The sequence below is a fragment of the Pipistrellus hanaki genome, assembly GCF_964339955.1.
Source record: "Pipistrellus hanaki genome assembly, chromosome: 15".
Taxonomy (NCBI): Eukaryota; Metazoa; Chordata; class Mammalia; order Chiroptera; family Vespertilionidae; genus Pipistrellus; species Pipistrellus hanaki.
This window is the reverse complement of record NC_140517.1, coordinates 23,857,664-23,875,160: the sequence shown is the minus strand read 5'-3', so window position 1 is coordinate 23,875,160 and position 17,497 is coordinate 23,857,664. Positions and strand designations below refer to the sequence as shown.

Sequence of the window (17,497 nt, the reverse complement as noted above, 5' to 3'; positions counted from 1 at the left end):
CCAGTTGCTCTGGGAAAGAGGCAGTTCTCATCCCAACCCTGGAAACTCTCCAGGGTCCTGACGGAGCCCGAGCTTCAGATAAAAATAGCCGCCCTCCGGAGGGGAGGCCTGGCTCTCTCTGGCAGGAGCCACATGTGGCCCCCCCTGCGGAGTTCCCTCTGGGGCAGAGCCCGGGGACTGCGGGAAGGACTTCTGCGTGCTCACGCGCCCCGCTGGGACTCAGCCCAGTGATGCCGAGCCCCTCGGGGTCCCTGAGGTTGTTCTCAGGTTAGTCACCCCGCCATATAAGAGCATTTCCCAGCTGCAGAAGGCCGGGCCGAAGGAGATGCCAAAACACACTGACGCTGGACCAAGACTTGAGATGAAGTGACAGCAAGGACTGACATCACGAGGCGTCTGCTCTGGCATCACAACACTTACTTGCTTTGCGCTAAAGAGCTGGAGGGGCGGGCACCCCAAAGACGCGGAACAGGAACTGCTTATGCAACTTGACTGTGGCTCAGACTGAATCCTGGGTTTGGTCTAACCTGCCAATGGGCACAACCCAAACGGCTAACAGTAGGGCTAATCAGTAAGTAAGTCATGGGATGGTCATGGGTAGAACAGTATACAGCCGGTAAAAGGAATGAGCTAGAGCTATGTGAGTGTCAGCATAAATAAAATTCAAAACCATGCTGGGCTTAAAAAAAAAAAAAAAAAAAAAGCAAGTTGTAGAATACTATGCTCATTGTACCATTTAAGTAAATTTTACAGCATAAACCATATTTTGTGTATTTTTGGATATACATGGGCATGTACACACAAATATCTATATGTATATATTATATACACATATCTGTATGTTTGTATTGTGTACATATATTATTTGGATGTGTGAGTGTGTGTGTGTGTGTGTGTGTGAAATAAAACCAGGACTGACTCAGAGAAAGTTCATGGTGGTGATAAACTCCAGGGAAAGAGCGAGGGAACTGGAAGGAGAATGTAGGGACTTCATCTTTATCTTTAATATGTTATTTCTACTAAAATCTCAAGCAAATATGGACATGCGCACCGCTGCTCACAGGCTGAGTCGGCAGGAGCTACGAAGCTGTAAGCAAAGCCCATCCTCTAAGGCCTGGCCTGGGTGGTGAGCACACACCCTGTGGACTTGTCTACTTTAAAACAAAGCAAAATGCTGGCGCATGAAGGGGCAATGAAGCCTGTGGGTCCCACGTGCATCCTTCTGGCATGTTCCCTGCACAAGTGCAACCTTATTCCTAGAGTCAACAAGCCACCTGCCCTCTGAATAGGAAAGGTCCTTCCTCGAAGGTTCCAACGAGAACTGATAAAGCCTCAGGTGGAGTTTTAGAGTTGGGAGGACCAGGGAGTTTCCTGGAACATTCCCAGTGGAAGAAAGCAAAAGTGAAACGATTTCTTCAAGCCTTCTCCGCCCTGCCAGGCTCTGGCCTGGGAAAGCCAGGCTTGCCCTGGGTCCCGCCATCCGTGGCACCATGCTGGGCGGCGTGTCCAGCGTACTGTGGGGCCTGACAGAGGTTTGGCCTGCCTGGGGCTTGGGGTGCCTGGGGGTCCATGTTGGAGAGGGGCAAAGCCTGGGTCTCGATGCTCCTGCTAAGTTTAGGCGGCAGGAGAACACTGATGACTTAGCAATAGGAGGGCTGGAGTCTCCCTCACGTCTGTCTGCATTCCCAGAGCCCAGGCGCTGGCACAGAGGAGCGAGCACACGGTTCTGAGCTGGGTTGTGTCTCTCACAACTTCCTATGTGGAAGCCCCAACCCCCAGCCTCTCAGAGTGTGACTGTATTTGGAGATCGGGCCTTTAAAGAGGCGGTGGAGTTAAATGAGGTCATCAGGGTGGGCCCTGGTCCAATACAACTGATGTCCTTATAAGAAGAGAGGTTAGGACACAGACACGCGGAGGGAAGGCAGTGGGAGAACACAGGCAGAAGATGGCCATCTGCAAGCCACGGGGAGAGGCCTTAGAAGGAATCCCTCTGACACCTTCATCTCGGACTTGCAGACTCCAGAACTCTGAGAAAATAAAAGTTTGTTCTTTAATCCCTCCAGTCCGGGGTCCTTGGTTACCGCAGCCCCACCAAACTGGCCTGAGCATCAGACAAATGGATGACAGGATCAGGTTCCAAATACCCTGCTGGCCACTATACGGAAGGAGGCAAGGCGAGGGTCTGGCTAGAACCTGCAGTGAGTCAGCCCACTTCACAGGCAACACCAGCACCTGGGCCTGCTCTGACCACTCAGCTTCCACTGCCCAAACAGCTCAATCAGAACCTCAGGCCAAGCACTTCAGTCCCTTTTCCATTTACAATTTCTTTTTAAATAAAAGGCTTTTTACAAATGAGACATACACATTGTCCAAGGCTGCCTGGAGCTTTCCAATGACAAGTACACGCTCCCCTCCAGGGAGGTTGGCGGGGAGCTTAAGAGAGAGACCTACTGTGTGCCATTTCTCAATACATCTCCCAGAGTCTCAGAGGTTTGGGTTCCACTATCCCATTTTAGAGATGAGGAGACTGAGGCCTCTGGTGTTTAAGGAATCTGTCCAGGGTCATATACCTACCCAGCGAAAACCTGGGTTGGAACGCAGCTCCATCTGACCTCAACACCCTTTCTTACTGCCACTCCGTGGATTTCCTGTCACCACCCAGGCAGGAGGGGGCCCCACCAACCTATCTTTCTCTGCGATCCTCTTCGCCCTCCTCTGCCTCCTGGGCAGGTGGTGGCTCTGCTGATGAGAAGGCACCAATGTGTCACCCCCAGGGGACTGAAACCTTCACGTCACGGTGACATTTCACCAAAACATGCCCCTGTTATTGGGCTTGGCACCTTGCCAACCTCCATCTGCTGACCAGCCTTTGACTCAAATGTGGCCAGCTGACCTCTGACCCCAGGCATTGATGCGGACTCTCTGTGGAGCGCTTTCCACCTCCTGGGGTCCCGGCTGTTTTCCTAATTCCCAGAGGAGCTCGAACTGCACGGCCCCACCAGCTCTCTTAGGGTTACCAAAGTGGCATGGGGGGAAGGCCCCTCCAAAGGCATTTTCTAGAGAAGTCCTCTTCAGCGTTCTGACATCGTGGGCCTCATGCCACCCCTGGAAACATCTGCCGTGGACAGCTCCAAGATACGGCAGAAATGCTCTCTGGAAGATCTTGTTCTTTTTCGCCAAAGTTGCAAATTCCAGCCCAGCATGTCTGCAGGCATGATGGAGCAGACTTCAGATATGATAAAGACACCGAGGTCTCATGGGGACATCCCAGACATCAGGCCACTGGAGAGGTGGGGAGGGACAACAAGGCCTTCAAACCCCGGGGTCGGCAGGGGGACCCCAGCCTGGTGACAGAAGTCACAGGAGGCAGATTCCTGCAGTGTGGCCCGGAGCGCTCAAGGACTTTGATCTCTGCTGCTTTCACCCCGTTTTACTGAAAACACAACTCAGTCTGGGAGACACTGCCTGGTGTTTGGGAGGTTGTGTAGCGAGTGAAACCAAGACTCAAATCGAGCTTTCTGAAAGCTTGGGGAGCTCTCCACAGTGCGATGCCCTCCCGCCTGGCCAAGGCTTTGTGGCCACGTGGGGGTCAGCAGATCTTCCTGTTCCCAGTCTAGCAAAGGGTCTCCTTGATGGTGACCTCCTGGGCGATGCCACCACCATATTCAACCGTCAGAAGCGAGAAAAGGAGCATGGTTTAAGTTCGATGTGTCATCTCGCCCGGAAGCCTTTGCCTGTGTTTAGGAAAGCCTGCCAGAAAGATGAATCTTAGGACCGAGTCTGTCAGCCCTCGGCTCCAAGACCGTGCCAAGCTCTCGGCTTTTGCACATGCTGTTCCCACAGCTCATCCTGTGACCCCAACAGGCCCCCTCCGACAGCCCAGGCCAGGCAGATTAATTCCTGATCCTCACTTAAGACTCAACTCAGGGTCACCGTTTAATCATGCCTGCAGACCTGTTGGCTCATTCACAGCTGAATCACCAATGTCTGCCAAGCCTGTGTTCAATAAACATCTAAGGAATGAATGTGTGGCTCTCCTCCCCCTCCCGGGATCAGAAGAGCCGTGTAAACAATACACGTGATGCTGGCTTCTTCATGATGGCCTGAAGCTTGGGCTCTCTGGGACCAGAGACTGGGCTCAATGTCTGACACTGCCCCTCACTAGCTGTGTGACCTTGGACGTGGCACGTGGCTTCTTTGGGCTCCAGTGTCTGCACCTATATGGTAGAGGAGAATTGCAGGACTTGTCAGACTTTGGCAAACAAGACCAGCAGGTCTATCGCGTGATTAAGCTCTAGGAAGCTTCAGGGAGGCAGTGACTCTTCAGCTGAATCTTCACCAAAGAGCAGGGGTTAATCTGCCCGGCCTGGGCTGGGGGAGGGGCAGGTTAGGGTCCAGGGATGAGCTGTGGAGTGAGGAACGAAGGAGAGATAAACATGACCATGTTAGCTATGTAGTACAACTAACAGTGTTAGCTATGTTGATGATGGTGATGATGGTGCTGCATGCCCCACAGACACGCTGTTCAAAGGGATTCTTAGAAGGCTGACGTTCCTAGTAATAATGCAGAATGCAGCACAGAAGACTCCTCCCTCTTCCCCACATTATTTCAGAGCCAACCTCTGCCTTGAGAGGAAATTTAACTTTTTGTTGTTGTTGTTAATCCTTGCCCAACGATATTTTTCCATTGATTTTTAGAGAGAGTGGGAAGGAGGGGAAGAGACAGAGAGAAACGTCCATGTGAGGGATATACACCAATTGGTTGCCTCCTGAGCACGCACGTGTCCCAAACTGGGGGCAGGGATTGAGCCCGCAACCAAGGTACGTGCCTTTGACTGGAACAGAACCCAGAAGCCTTCAGTCCACTGGCTGACGCTCTATCCATGAGCCAAACGGGCCAGGGCCGAAACCTAACTTTTAAAAATCCTATTAAATGTCTAATGCTTGTGAGGCAGAGGAGAGGACCTCCCCTAACTTTAAAACACACTTTATTCCCCATCTTCCGGGGAAGCAGGTGCCAAAATGCCACAAATCAGGTCTACTGCACCGATGTTGACCAAATGGCCAGGAACCATCGGGACAGATGTATGTGGTAATTCATGCCGAGGCCAATGACCCAGCTCAGATGCCACGGCTGCCATGGAGCTCTGTCTCCTTCCAGGGCTCAGTCTTCGCTGAGTGGACTGGCCCCTGGATGCCCGAGAATTCACCAGCCCGCACTGCATCTGTTCATACTGTTTACCTCGCCAGCTAGACTATGTGCTTCTTGAGGGCTGGAATCGGCAGTATGTTGGTAAATGTTTAACAACCAATGCTCAAAAATAAACTTTGTTGAACCCACCCTTTTTTGTAGTGTTTGCCAATTGCCCTGGTATAAATTCTCCCACCATGGCCAATTTCGAACAAGCAACAGGAGGTACTGAACATGGGGTTTCTGGAAAGACTTGCGCTAGCACACCAAATAACCTCAAGCGCAGAGATCATAGTAAAGTGAAAATTCAGGATGTGATGAGTTTTGAGTACTTATTACCTTTCTGTTAAATACGATTTATTTAACTGTAAGTTTATGTAAGTCAATATTCAATGATGGTTGTTCAACTGGCTCATGACCTTTCTGAAACTTTAGGGAGCTGGCCCCAGCATGCCGCTGGCTGGCACTGAGCCTTGTTCGACTTCAAGTTCCAGCGGGGATTCAGTGCTCAAGGAACAGTCATCACCAGTAACCCGGCCGAAGCGCAATGAGTGTGGACTAAGCAGCCTCTACTCTCAGCATCTCATGCTCCTTCTCTCCACAGATGAATGGGGTCACTGTGATTCTGAGCCCTACGATGCTAAGCCCTACGAGGCTCACACCGGATAAGCCACTTGCTCACGGGCACACAGAAGGCCTGTGGACAGGGCCAATGCATGTCACACTCTGTCTGCTCACCGATCCTGACTTGTCCTGGCAGTGGCCCCCCCACACGTCAGGGTAGCTCTGGCCTCCTGCCCCACGTCAGCCAGACTCATTCAGTGAGACACCCCACCCACAGGACAGCAGCTAACCCCAGAGGCACAAAGAAGAGCTCGGCATCTGAGCGAGGCCAAGCGCAGATCAGAGTCGTACCCACAAACCGCCCAGAAATCCCAGGAATGAAGTGGTGGCTGGGAGGAGGGAGAGGACTCCCCAGCAGGCACGCCTTGGGCAGAGCCCAGGCCTGGGCAGAACCGCTCAGGAAGAGCGTCTGGGTCAGTACCAGACACCCGGGGGTGGGGCGGCAAGCGATCTGGTTAGTTTTCCTGAAACCCTTCTCCACAGGATTAGGACTGGACGGGAGGAAACAGGCACCCTGGATTCCCCACACCCAAGGACAGATGGACAGCAGTCCACTTGGTTTGGGAGAAAAGCCACCCGCAGGCTCCTTTTTTCCTCCTCCTTCCCTTTGGCAAAAGATTCTTTCTTATGGGACAGATATTGAACAAGAACAATATACAGGAAGGAAACTCATCCAACAGACACTTAATCTACTTGGTGTAAAAAAATAACTAAAAACCAGGTGCATTCAACTCGGGCCAAGAGAATATATCAAGGAAGCCACTCTCCAGTGGCTGGATAATAAATTAATACGGTCTTAAACTACCCCGCCAGGACTCCGGGGCCCTGCTCTTTTCTTGCAGGTGTGTGGATGTTTGCGTGGGAACAATGCTCTCAGCAAAGCTGTGGATAAACAGCAGAAAATGCCATCTCCACAGGACAAGACATCCAGGACTGCCAGAGGCGTGTGGAAAGCATGGCCACTGGGTCCGACCTGGGTTTGAATCCTAGCTCCACCTCGAAGAGCTGCCCAGAAGGACCCTTCACCTCCCGGGGTGTCTCCCTCTAGCGGAGGGAGGAAGCGAAGGTTACTAAAATAGTGGTTCAGCCCTGGCCGCTTTGGCTCAGTGGACAGAGTGTCAGCCTGCGAACTGAAGGGTCCCGGGTTCAATTCCAGTCAAGGGCACAGGTCCGAGTTGTAGGTTCAATCCCTAGTAGGGGGCGTGCAGGAGGCAGCTGATCAATGAATCTCTCTCATCATTGATGTTTCTATCTCTCTATCCCTCTCCCTTCCTCTTTGAAATCAATTTTAAATATATATATTTACTTATATAAATATATATATATTTAGAACCACTATTTTAAACTTTATATATATATATATATTTAAAGTTTAAAATAGTGGTTCTAAAAAGCCCAACAACAAAGTCCTCGGACCGAGCAGTGTTTACGGACTGTTTCTCTCCCTTGTCTCCTGGGTGAATCGCAGATCATCTCTGCTCCAGCTCTAGGGCAGCAGCACCTGGACCAGCCGCTTGCCTGAAAAGCGTGATTCCCGGGCACTGGGTGGTATCTGCCAGAATGAGTCACGGCCACTGGGTATGAACCGAGTACACAGACACAAGCTCAGGAATCTTATAGCGCCAGGCTATGGACTCTCCACACTGCTCTGCCAGTGAAATCCCCAGGGCAAACCCTCCAGTGGCCACAGAGTCCTAGGGATATGCAAGGGAACAAGACAGGCTGCTCTTGGGAAGGGAAGGAGACATAACAGCAACTAAATAAAGATTCGAGGAAAGCAGAGACTGGTTTGGCTCAGTGGATAGAGCGTCGGCTTGGGGACTGAAGGGTCCCAGGTTCGATTCTGGACAAGGGCATGTACCTTGGTTGCGGGCACATCCCCAGTAGGGGGTGTGCAAGAGGCAGCTGATCGATGTTTCTAACTCGCTATCTCTCTCCCATTCTCTCTGTACAAAATCAATAAAATATATTTAAAAAAAAAAAAAAAAAAGATGTGAGGAAAGCTGCCCTGGGAATGGGGCAGGGGAGCTGAGCAGAGGCCGGGGTAGGGACCACGCTGGCCGGGATAGACAGTGGGGGTCCTGCTGAGGTCTCAAGGAAAGGGAACTCCGGGCAGCAGGAACAGTGAGTACAAAAGCTTAGAGGTGGTCACAGGACTGAGGTGGTCTCAGCATGACGCAGGACGGGTGGAAAGAGGGACAAACGGGTCACAGAGGCTGGTGGGACAGGTGGCCAGGGGCCTTGAAGGCCATGACAAGGAGTCTTGGTTTTGCTTTAAATGCAAAGACAGGCACGGGGGTGGAGGAAGAAGCTGATGGTGACAGGGTCTGGTTTATGATTTGAAAGCCCGTCAGCATGCGCCAAGGTAGACAAAGCTCACAGACATAACGCTGAAGAAAAGAAGCCAGACTCCAGTGATTACACATGCATGGTGCATTCTGTGAAGTTCAAAACCACCTTAGGTGGCAGGGGGAGGGAGGTGGATGAATGACGGGGGAGGGGACTGGTCAGGCCTGCAGCTAGATCTGGGATGCACTTGTGGGGGGGCGGGGGGGAGAATGCATCTGCCAGTACAGGAATGAGCGTGTGGTCCTCCCTCCGGCTTCCGTTTGAAGGATGGACCAAGAGCGGCGTGAGTGGCTGCAAGGGGAACACCATTATGCAAGAGAGAGCCCTCAAGGATTCTCCCCAGGAGTCTCGGGCGCTGAGACAAGTCTGGAGCTTGGCCTCGGGCGGGACAGCGCTTCAAAGTGAGCTGACTTGCTGGAGCCCAGATAAAGCCCTGCGGCTGGCCCCGGCTGCCCGTTTGGACCAGACACCCACTCTCCCAGACAGGGCCCGGTTCATCCCACGTCTGAGAGGGCACTTTGTCCGGCCATGCCAACGCTGAAAATATCTCCAGGCCCAGCGAAGCCCAGGTCTTGAAGGTTTCTGGGAATAAACAACGTTTTCAGCTGCCCTGCGCTTCTGCCCGGAGAACAGACTGGCTGTGTTGGGAGCCGGTTTGGGGCAGGAGGGAGGGAGGGGATGGCAGCAGATAATCAGATAATACACGAATATATATACATATATATATATATTTCAAATGGTATCCTGGAAACAACTCATTCTTTCCGAGGGGACAGCCAGGGTGACAGACAGGTGTCCTTCGCGAGCTTCTGTGCACACAGGGACGCTAAATACGCCGGGAAGGAAGATGTCGGCGGCCTCAGGATACGTGCGCATGCTCCAGCAAGAGTGCACCAAGCTGAGCATTTTCCCAGGAGAAAGACTTATGGATCCACCGGCAACTTGTTCTCAAGGGGCCCCTGACGCTCACTTTAGCTCCCAAGCCACTCGCTGCTTTCTCGCCGTGTGACTTCTCTCCGTCACACCAGGCCCCGTACGCAGAACCCTCCGCACAGCTTCCCATCTACCCACCCGCCAGCCCCCCCCTCCCACCTGTGTCAGGCCCCGGCAAAGTCTTCCTCTGCTCTCTAGGGCAGTAGGTCTCACGTTTGAGTCTGTGCCAGAAGGTGCTGGAAGCCTCATTAAAACACAGCTGAAACCGGTTTGGCTCAGTTACAGGGGTCTTCAAACTACGGCCCGCGGGCCACATGCCGCCCCCAGGGGAGTCTGATCCTGCCCGCCAGGTTTTTTGGGCAGTGAGCGCAGCCGAGGTGTTACAGTAGGAATTAGTAGTTCATATAGTCCGGCCCTCCAGCTCTCTGAGGGACCGTGATCTGGCCCCCACTTTAAAAAGTTTGAGGACCCCTGGGATAGAGTGTCAGCCTGTGGACTGAAGAGTCCCGGGTTATATTAAAGAAATTTAAAAAACAAAAACAAAAAAAAAAACACAGATCACTGGCCACACTGATTCAGGAGGTCTGGGTTTGCCTGGGAATCTGTGTTTCTGGTGGCATTCCCATGTGCTGCTGTGTCCTGCCAGCTTGAGTGGGACCCCACTTTGAGAACTGTTACTGCAGATGATACCAGCCTTTCAAACCTCCTCAGGCCACTGTAACCCAGGAGTTCCCAACCTGTACCCTCTTCCCCATCTTGTCCGGCTTCACGGTCTACTTGGACAGGCTATGTATTTTATGTTTTTATTCAACTTGGCCCTCTCTGAGGGTTCAAGAACGTTTACTTATAAAAGGTAGCTTTCCTTCTCCGCCACTTGCAGAGAACTTGACCACTTACTTCTGCCTTGAACGGAAGCAGGAATCAAATTAAACACAATGAAAGCAGAACAAAGTGAGACCTCCCAGCCGAGCCCTGATGCTGGCCCGAGACTGTCGTGGAGAATGCTCTCTTTGTCGGAAAGGGAGATGTCGGGGGGAGGGGAAACATTAGGGACAGAGGGCACCACCTGAAACCTTGGCCTTGCTATGCGCGGAAGGAACGGTCCTGGGTTGGTGAGCTTTGCTGCTGGGTCTGTGCCAACGCTCAGTCACCTAGGGGACCAGCTGGGATGGGATGCTCACAATTCAAGGGACACTACTCATTCCACAGTGATCTGTTCTCCAGTGAAAACACCACCCTGTTGCACTTCTATGCCCCGCAGCCTGTGGCAGGGAATCCAGACTCACTAGAGCTCACCCCACTCCAGGGCAGACCCTTGCTGTTCCTGAATCTGGCCCTGAACTCAGCCACTTCTTGTCTTTCTCCATGGGTGCCAGCCTTCTCCTACCTCTGGGCCTTTGCACACACACATGGTACCTCCCCTCGGGGCACTGTCGCCAGCACCCCACCCACTATCACCTTTCCCTGCCAGAGAACACTGCTTCTTTGGTCTAGAAAGATTTCTCAGGCTCTGATCAAGTCAGCTGGATGCCAGCGGAGTTCCGGGTGGGCTTTTTCCTATCCGAAAGGACGCTGGGGCAGGGCCCATTCCAGGACCACGTGACTGCAAGTGAAATGGAAGCCCGAGCTCTGGCTAATAGGACTCAGCTGGGTGAGCATCGTCCTGTGTACTGAAAGGTCGCCCGCTCAGGGCACACGCCCAGGATGGGTGTTTGGTCTCAAGTAAGAGTGTATGCGGGAGGCAACTGGCTGATGTTTCTCTCCTCTCTCTCTCTCTCCCCCTCTTCCTTCCTCTCTCTTGAAAATCAATTTTTTTAAAAAAAATTAAAGAAATGGAAGCTTGATTCTTTTTCCGGCTTGGAATATTGTCATTCTGCATTCACAGTGGGACACAATCCAGACATTCATATTGAAAATGTGGGATTTCATAATTTATAATATTTGTTAAATGATGATCCAGAAGTTGCACAATCCTCTCCTTTCCCCCCGAATCTGTGGTTTCTGTCTAAGCTGACACAGCACTTGAGACAATGGAGAAGATAAATCTCCTTCAGGCTGAATCACGAGAGACAGTCTGTCCTCACAGTCTTGAAAGGGGGGTGTCTGTCTGTGAGTGCCCACAGTGGCACGGCCCGGGGTACACAGCCAGGTGCTCCTGTGACCCTGCGGAATGCCAACACTTCCCTCAAAGCACCCAGATGCCAGATTTCCCTGCTCCCGTGGCACAGGGCCTTGACCGATGCTGAAATGAGAAGACCTGAGTTGATGCTTCTTTAAGAAGGGAGTCAAGAAAAGAGAACATGGTTCCTCAATACGTTCACGTGACCCAGCAATTCCACTCCTGGGTGTAGACCCAAAACAGGTGTTTAAAATAGGTGTTTAAACACAAACACGTACACACGTGTTCGTAGCAGCAGCATTCACAATAGCCAACATGTGGACACATTCCAAACATCCATCCACGGAAGAATGGAGGCATGAAATGCAGTCTAGCCATACAATGGAATATGACTCAGCCATAAAAGGGAATGAAGCCCTGACACCACCACATGGATGAACCTAGAAAACATACTAAGTGAAAGAACCCAGTCACAGAGGGCCACATGTGTGTGAAATGTCAATAATAATAAATCCATGGAGACTGAATGTAGATCAGTAGTTACCTGAGGCTGGGGAGGGGGGGAAGGGGAGTGACTGCCAATGATGACTATGAGGTCTCCTTTGCGGGCAATGACAATGTTCTGGGATTAGACAGTGGGGATGTTGGCACAGCATTACGAGTGCACTAAATGTCACTGATCTGTACACTTTAGAAAGGCTAATAGGGGAGCTTTTGCGTGTATGCCTATTTTACCACAATAAAACCACTTTTTTTCAAGGGGAAGAGAAAGAAAACAGGGCATGGCTGGCCCTACCAACCACCACCCAGATCAGCCCAGCCCTCCCTGTTCAGAACAAAGCGCGTTCCATGTGAGGGGCCCCAGAGCCCCGTCCCGTGAAGGCCTGAGAACCCATTCCGCTCAGGGAGCCGGAGCTGAAATGGAACGACGCCTGTGCTGTACTTTCCTTTCTTGACAAGCCATCAGCCCTTTGAGTGATGCTGGGCTTGCACATCTGGGACTGATCAAAAACCAGTGAGTTTGCAAAAGAAAAAAGGGGAAAGGCCTCGTAGGTTGGGAGCGAGCAGACACAGAGGCACCTCCCATGCGCAGTAAATTGCACTGGTGACAGAGCGAAGAAATGTTCCAGGTCCCGCAGGCCAAAGGGGTCAGTGCTACGGGTCCTGCTTCTGAAAGGCAGTTTTCAAAGGCAACTGAGTCACGGCCAGAGAACCCGCGTGGGGTGTTTGAGGCAGGGAGGAAGTGTGGGAGCTCCCAGAGGCCTCAGCTCTTCCACCAGGGCTCCGTTCCTATCCCCAGCCAGCCAGCTCCTCTCTCCCGTCTGGAAACAGGACTCTGGGAGCCAGGGGAGACCTGGGTCCCGGGGCAGAGCTCTCTGCACTGATAGCAGGACCTGTTGGCAGAGTGGGGTCCAAGCCCCCGTGTCAGTGTGTCCCCTCTGCAGACCCACCCCTCACCCAGGCAGGGACCTCGCTCCCACGTGGCAGGAGAAGCCCGACCAGCAGCAAGCTCTGCTGGGACAGTCAAGCGGCTCGCCATCCGATGAGCATGCTCTTCCAGAATCTGGGGCAGGACCCAGCCAGGATGGCAGCTCTCCCCTGCCCTGGCTGTGTCATGCTGGGTTCATGCCCTATCACTCCGAGCCCCAAATTTCCTGCTGGTCCAAAGGAGGACGGGCCAGTGCCCACCTCCGTGAGAGCATCCACGTGAAACCCTGGGCATGGCCGGCCCGTTGTGCTGGGTGAGTGTCAGGCTGGTATGATCATAAATGTTCTTATTACTGTTCCAACTCCTACATCTTAAGAGACTCTGTAAAAATCATAATGACCCTCTCCATTCTCCTCGCAGGGTGCAGTGTCAGGGGCTTGAGGCTTGGGATCAACCCAGCTGACAGCGGTTTTACCTGGAGCCCTTCCCAGACAAGACAACACCTCAGACAAAACAACATCTGTGTGACAGTCAGAGTTAGGGGGTGGGCAGAGAATGATCTTATAGGAGGCAGGACCCAGCGGTTGAGTGGGGTCTGCAGCTAGACAGACCTGGGGGTGACCGCATGGCACACCTGCTTGGGGACCTTGGCATGCACTTCACCTCTTTGAGCCTTGGTTTTCCTCATCTGTGAAATGGGCACCAAGAGGCCTGCCACCCAGGTGTGTTGCAGAGATGATAACACAGGTAAAGTGCAAGCCCTCATACCTGTCACACCAGCAGAACAGCCCCCATACCTTCTGCTCCTCCCATGTGGAAACAGATCAGAGGCAGAGGCAGAAAGGCAGGTACACAAAACACAAAGAGACCCCTCTGTCATTTGGGGGAGGGGACATGCCCCTCGTTTTTTTCTGCAGGACCCGGTCAGACTCTGCACCCTGGATGCCCTGACCGGGCTGGGAACGGTGGCTCACCCTGTTCTGCCAGAATAAGGGGCTCAGATGCTCAGGGTAAAAACTCACAGACCCACTCTGGGAAGCTGGCTGTTTGCACAGGCTCCCCAGTTGCTTCTCTCAACCAGAGCAGCTACTCCCCTTTTGGCTAAAAGATGCCCAATTCAAGTTAGACTTCAATGGGCAGGCATCGGCTAAGGAAGCCCTTTCTGGCCTGTCCACCAGCCTGGCACTTGTAAGGGAGGCTCTGGGTATGCCCACATGCAGGGCTGGCCCTGGTTCTGTCCATCTGGGCAGCCCATCTCCCCTTCACGGGACTGCAGAGCCAAGCCCCCGGCTCTCAGCAGAATCTTCTCCACACAGGGAGTGTATGCAGATGCCCACTCCAGCGGAAGGTGCCCAGGAGCGCTGATACGCCCCAGGCCTGGAGCCACGCACGGCCACGATGGCCATCGGGAGCGTGGGAGGCGGCCAGAGCTGGGTTTCAAGCCCTGGCTCTGCCCAGACAACTCACTTCACCTCTCCAATCCCCAGTGTCTTCATCGGAAATAGGAGAAGAGGAAGGCTACCTAGAGGTTTGTTGCAACTGAAACAACACGAAGGGGTGTGGTCCTGTACACTGTGGAGCAACATGCACACACCGTCAATATCATCCCTGCGTCCTCAGGTGCACAGACACATTCAACCTCCTGCCCCCTCTACCCTGCCAGCTTTCCATTGTCGGACTCCTCGCGTGTACACAGGAGCTCAGCAAATGCTAGCGAGCTGCACAGGACAGCAAGGGCACACAGCCTCCAGCAGCGCGGGTCTGCAGCCAGACTGGCTTTGAGCCCGGCTCCCTCACTCCCTCCCTGGTTGTGGTCTTGGGCAACTAACTGACTTGCCCTGGACTAGCCTCAGTTTCTCCAGCTGTGATTCGGGCGAGACGCTGAGCCCGGTCCTGGGATGCAGGTAGACGCTCCGTTTGGTGCTTGCACACGGTAAGTAAACCCTGAGAGCTGGCATCTGCCCTGGATACTTCAACTCGGAGATTACGGAACGGATCAAAGCTTGGAGAGAGGACAGGGATGGAAGTCACACTTACCGACCTGGGCTCCAATCACCAGCTCGCAGGCGTATCCCGCGTTGTGCAGCGGCGGCAGCGGTGGCGGCAGCGGCAAATGCAGCGGCAGCGCGGGCACAGGGAGACAGACCGGGCACAGGACACCGGACACCCCGGCAGCCGAAGGAAGCTGTGCATTGGGGACCCGGACCGCGGCTTCTTGTATGCGGCCCCAGAGCCCGGAGGCCGCGCCCCCCGGGGGCCGGCGGAGCTGATAGGGCCGCCCCCGCCCCAGGCCCCGCCCCTCAGGCCCCACCCCAGCCCGCCCCGCCCCGCCCCGCTAGCCCCGCGAGCCCCGCCGGCGTCCAGGACCACCCGCACCCTCAGAGCTCTTTGGAGCAGAGGACGCGCTCCGTTTCCTCATCGTGACCATAAAAGTATCGGTTCCACTGAGGGCTCGCTTAGGGGCCCGGCGCGGAGCCAAGCGCTTTCCACTAGAGGTTTGCAAATTTACCAAAATGCCTTCTCCGCTGGAAAATGGGAATAGGGAGGTGACCTCCCTCCCGGGATTGTGCGAATGAAATCCGGAAGGGCGTGGGCTCCGCGAACCGTGGCGCAGAATACACACTTGCTATATTTACTCCCATCCTCTGCACAGGGGTAGAACTTCACGCACGCCACCCCGACTCCACGTCTGTGTCTCTCTGCCTCTGCCTCTCCGTCTTCTCTCTCCGTGTTTGTCTCCTTTCTTTGTCTTCTTCTCTCTTTCCCTCCCTGCCTCCCTCTTTCTCGCTGTATCTTCTCAAAGTGCAAACGAAGAAACGAAGACTAGGAGGTGATACTGGATGAGAACAGTAAGACCCGACACCCATGTTCTAGGCTAAGTGCCTTTAACCTTCATTATCCAAATACATACATGTTCACAGGAATCCAGTGAGATGGAAAGTATCCCATTTCACAGATTTAGCAACTGAGGCCTGGAGAAGAGAGCCCCACAGCTAGGGGGCAGCAGCACAAGGTCAAACTCTGCTCTTACTACTGTCACAAAGCAATTCAGAGAAGAAATAGCCTTGGAAGCATGTAAGCCCAAGGCTGGAGAAGCTGAAGGGCTCCCTCTCAGTCACATGGCCTGTCCCCCTGCTGCATGAAGACATTGGAATCAGCTCCTTCATTGCTCACACCTTAGCCGCTCCCATTGAATCACTCGCACCAGCCCCAGTGCTATGCCCGCAGGCTCAGATAAGACCCCTCTGGGACCTCAGGGCCTGGGTCAGAGCTTACCGGGAACACAGATGGAGGACGCCTGGGGCAGGGATGAGGGAAGATGCCTCCGTGACTGGTGGGGCGTATGTTTCATTGATTCAGAAAGCCGGAAACTCTTGCCTAAGATTTTGATGCAGCTCAAATGAGATAAAGAATAATGTAGACATCCTCTGTTGCCTTTTTTTTTTTTTTTTTCATTTCTTTTACTTTTCTTCTCTCAGTTTTTGAAACATTCTCAGCTTGACATTTAATCATTCAATACTTATCAAGCACCTATGTGCTGGGCTCTGTTCCAAGCATCGATGTATTCAGAGGTGAGCCAACTTGTTCGAGAACAGTGCTCACTTGGACAAAGGGCAAACCTTGTGCTATTAACAGATGCCTCTCAGGTACCCAGCCCCATGTGTAGCATCCTGTCCACCCACAACAATCCTCTGAGACTGTAATCATGGGGAAACCGGGCACAGAGGGTGTAAGTAACCTTCCCCAGGCCACACGGCTCCCAAGTGGAGGAACTGGGATTTGAACTCACACTCCTGCCACTGCACTGCCACCACCCTGTGTACCATTAACCTTTGGGTACAGCCCAGCCCATGTGTCTCAGTGGTTGAGCATCAATCAGGAGTTCATCCTTTGATTCCCATTTGGGACATATGCCTGAGTTGCCTGCTCAATCCCCAGTAGGGGGCGTGCAGCAAGCAGCTGATCAGTGATTCTCTCTCATCATTGATATTTCTATCACTCCCTCTCCTTTCCTGTCTAAAATCAACAAAAATCTTTTTTTTTTAATTAAAGAAATTTTTTAAAAAACAAATACATGTGTTGGGTGCAGGGAAATGCAATAAACTGGGTCCAGTCCAGCAGAGGGAAAGGAAAACTACACAGGATCTAATTTCTCATGGGCACAGCATTGGCAGGGGGAGGGGGTATTAATTCTGAAATATTCACACACTCTAACTTGGACCTCCACCTCCTTAATGATGCTTTTTATGGCAACTCTGCAGGCTCCTTGCTGACCCAGGACAGCTCCGCAGACACTCTTCCCACTGGCAGAGCTGCAGCCTGAGGGCACCCAAACCATGTTATTCCCGGCCAGGCTCCCAGCTCCCCTCTGGCTGGGCAGCCACTGCCCCAGCACCTGCACACAACAGAACCTTCCAGACCCCCACCCAGTTCTCTCCCTCAGCATCTTCTTGCCTCTCTGTGGTCTTCTCCTCATCTGCCTCACTGCTTCTGCCTACCCCACTGAGCCTCCCTGGCCTGGCATCTGGCTGTGCCCACCCCTGCCTGCTGACTTCAGCAAGCACTTCCGTGTGCCAGGCGCTGTGCCAAGGGTTTCCCTAGCAGCAGCCTGTGAACCTCTCACAACCCAGTGAGGGAAGTGGCTATTGTTGGCCTTGCTTTCTACATGGGGAAACTGAGGCTCAGGCAGATGAAGAAACTTGCCCAGGGTCACTTGACTACTGAGAGATGGGGTTGGGACTCTAACTCCGGCAGTCCAAGCCCAGTGCCCATGACCTTGACCTCTAAACCAGGTGTCCTGAAGGGATTAGGGAGTTTGGGTTTGCTGTAGTGGGAACCCATTTGGGCATTT

General features: G+C 53.1%; 1 protein-coding gene across 2 annotated transcripts in view; it reads right to left on the bottom strand.

Moving 5' to 3' along the window:
• CRISPLD2 (cysteine rich secretory protein LCCL domain containing 2) overlaps positions 1 to 14,861 on the bottom strand; it is a 63,491-nt gene extending 48,630 nt beyond the window's left edge. The window contains exon 1 of one of the 2 annotated variants that reach the window (XM_084905574.1): positions 14,683 to 14,861. The gene's annotated coding sequence lies outside the window, so the exon portion shown is untranslated. The remainder of the gene's footprint in view (positions 1 to 14,682) is intronic. The other variant, XM_084905575.1, reaches the window with a different exon arrangement.
• Between the last annotated feature and the right edge of the window lie 2,636 nt (positions 14,862 to 17,497).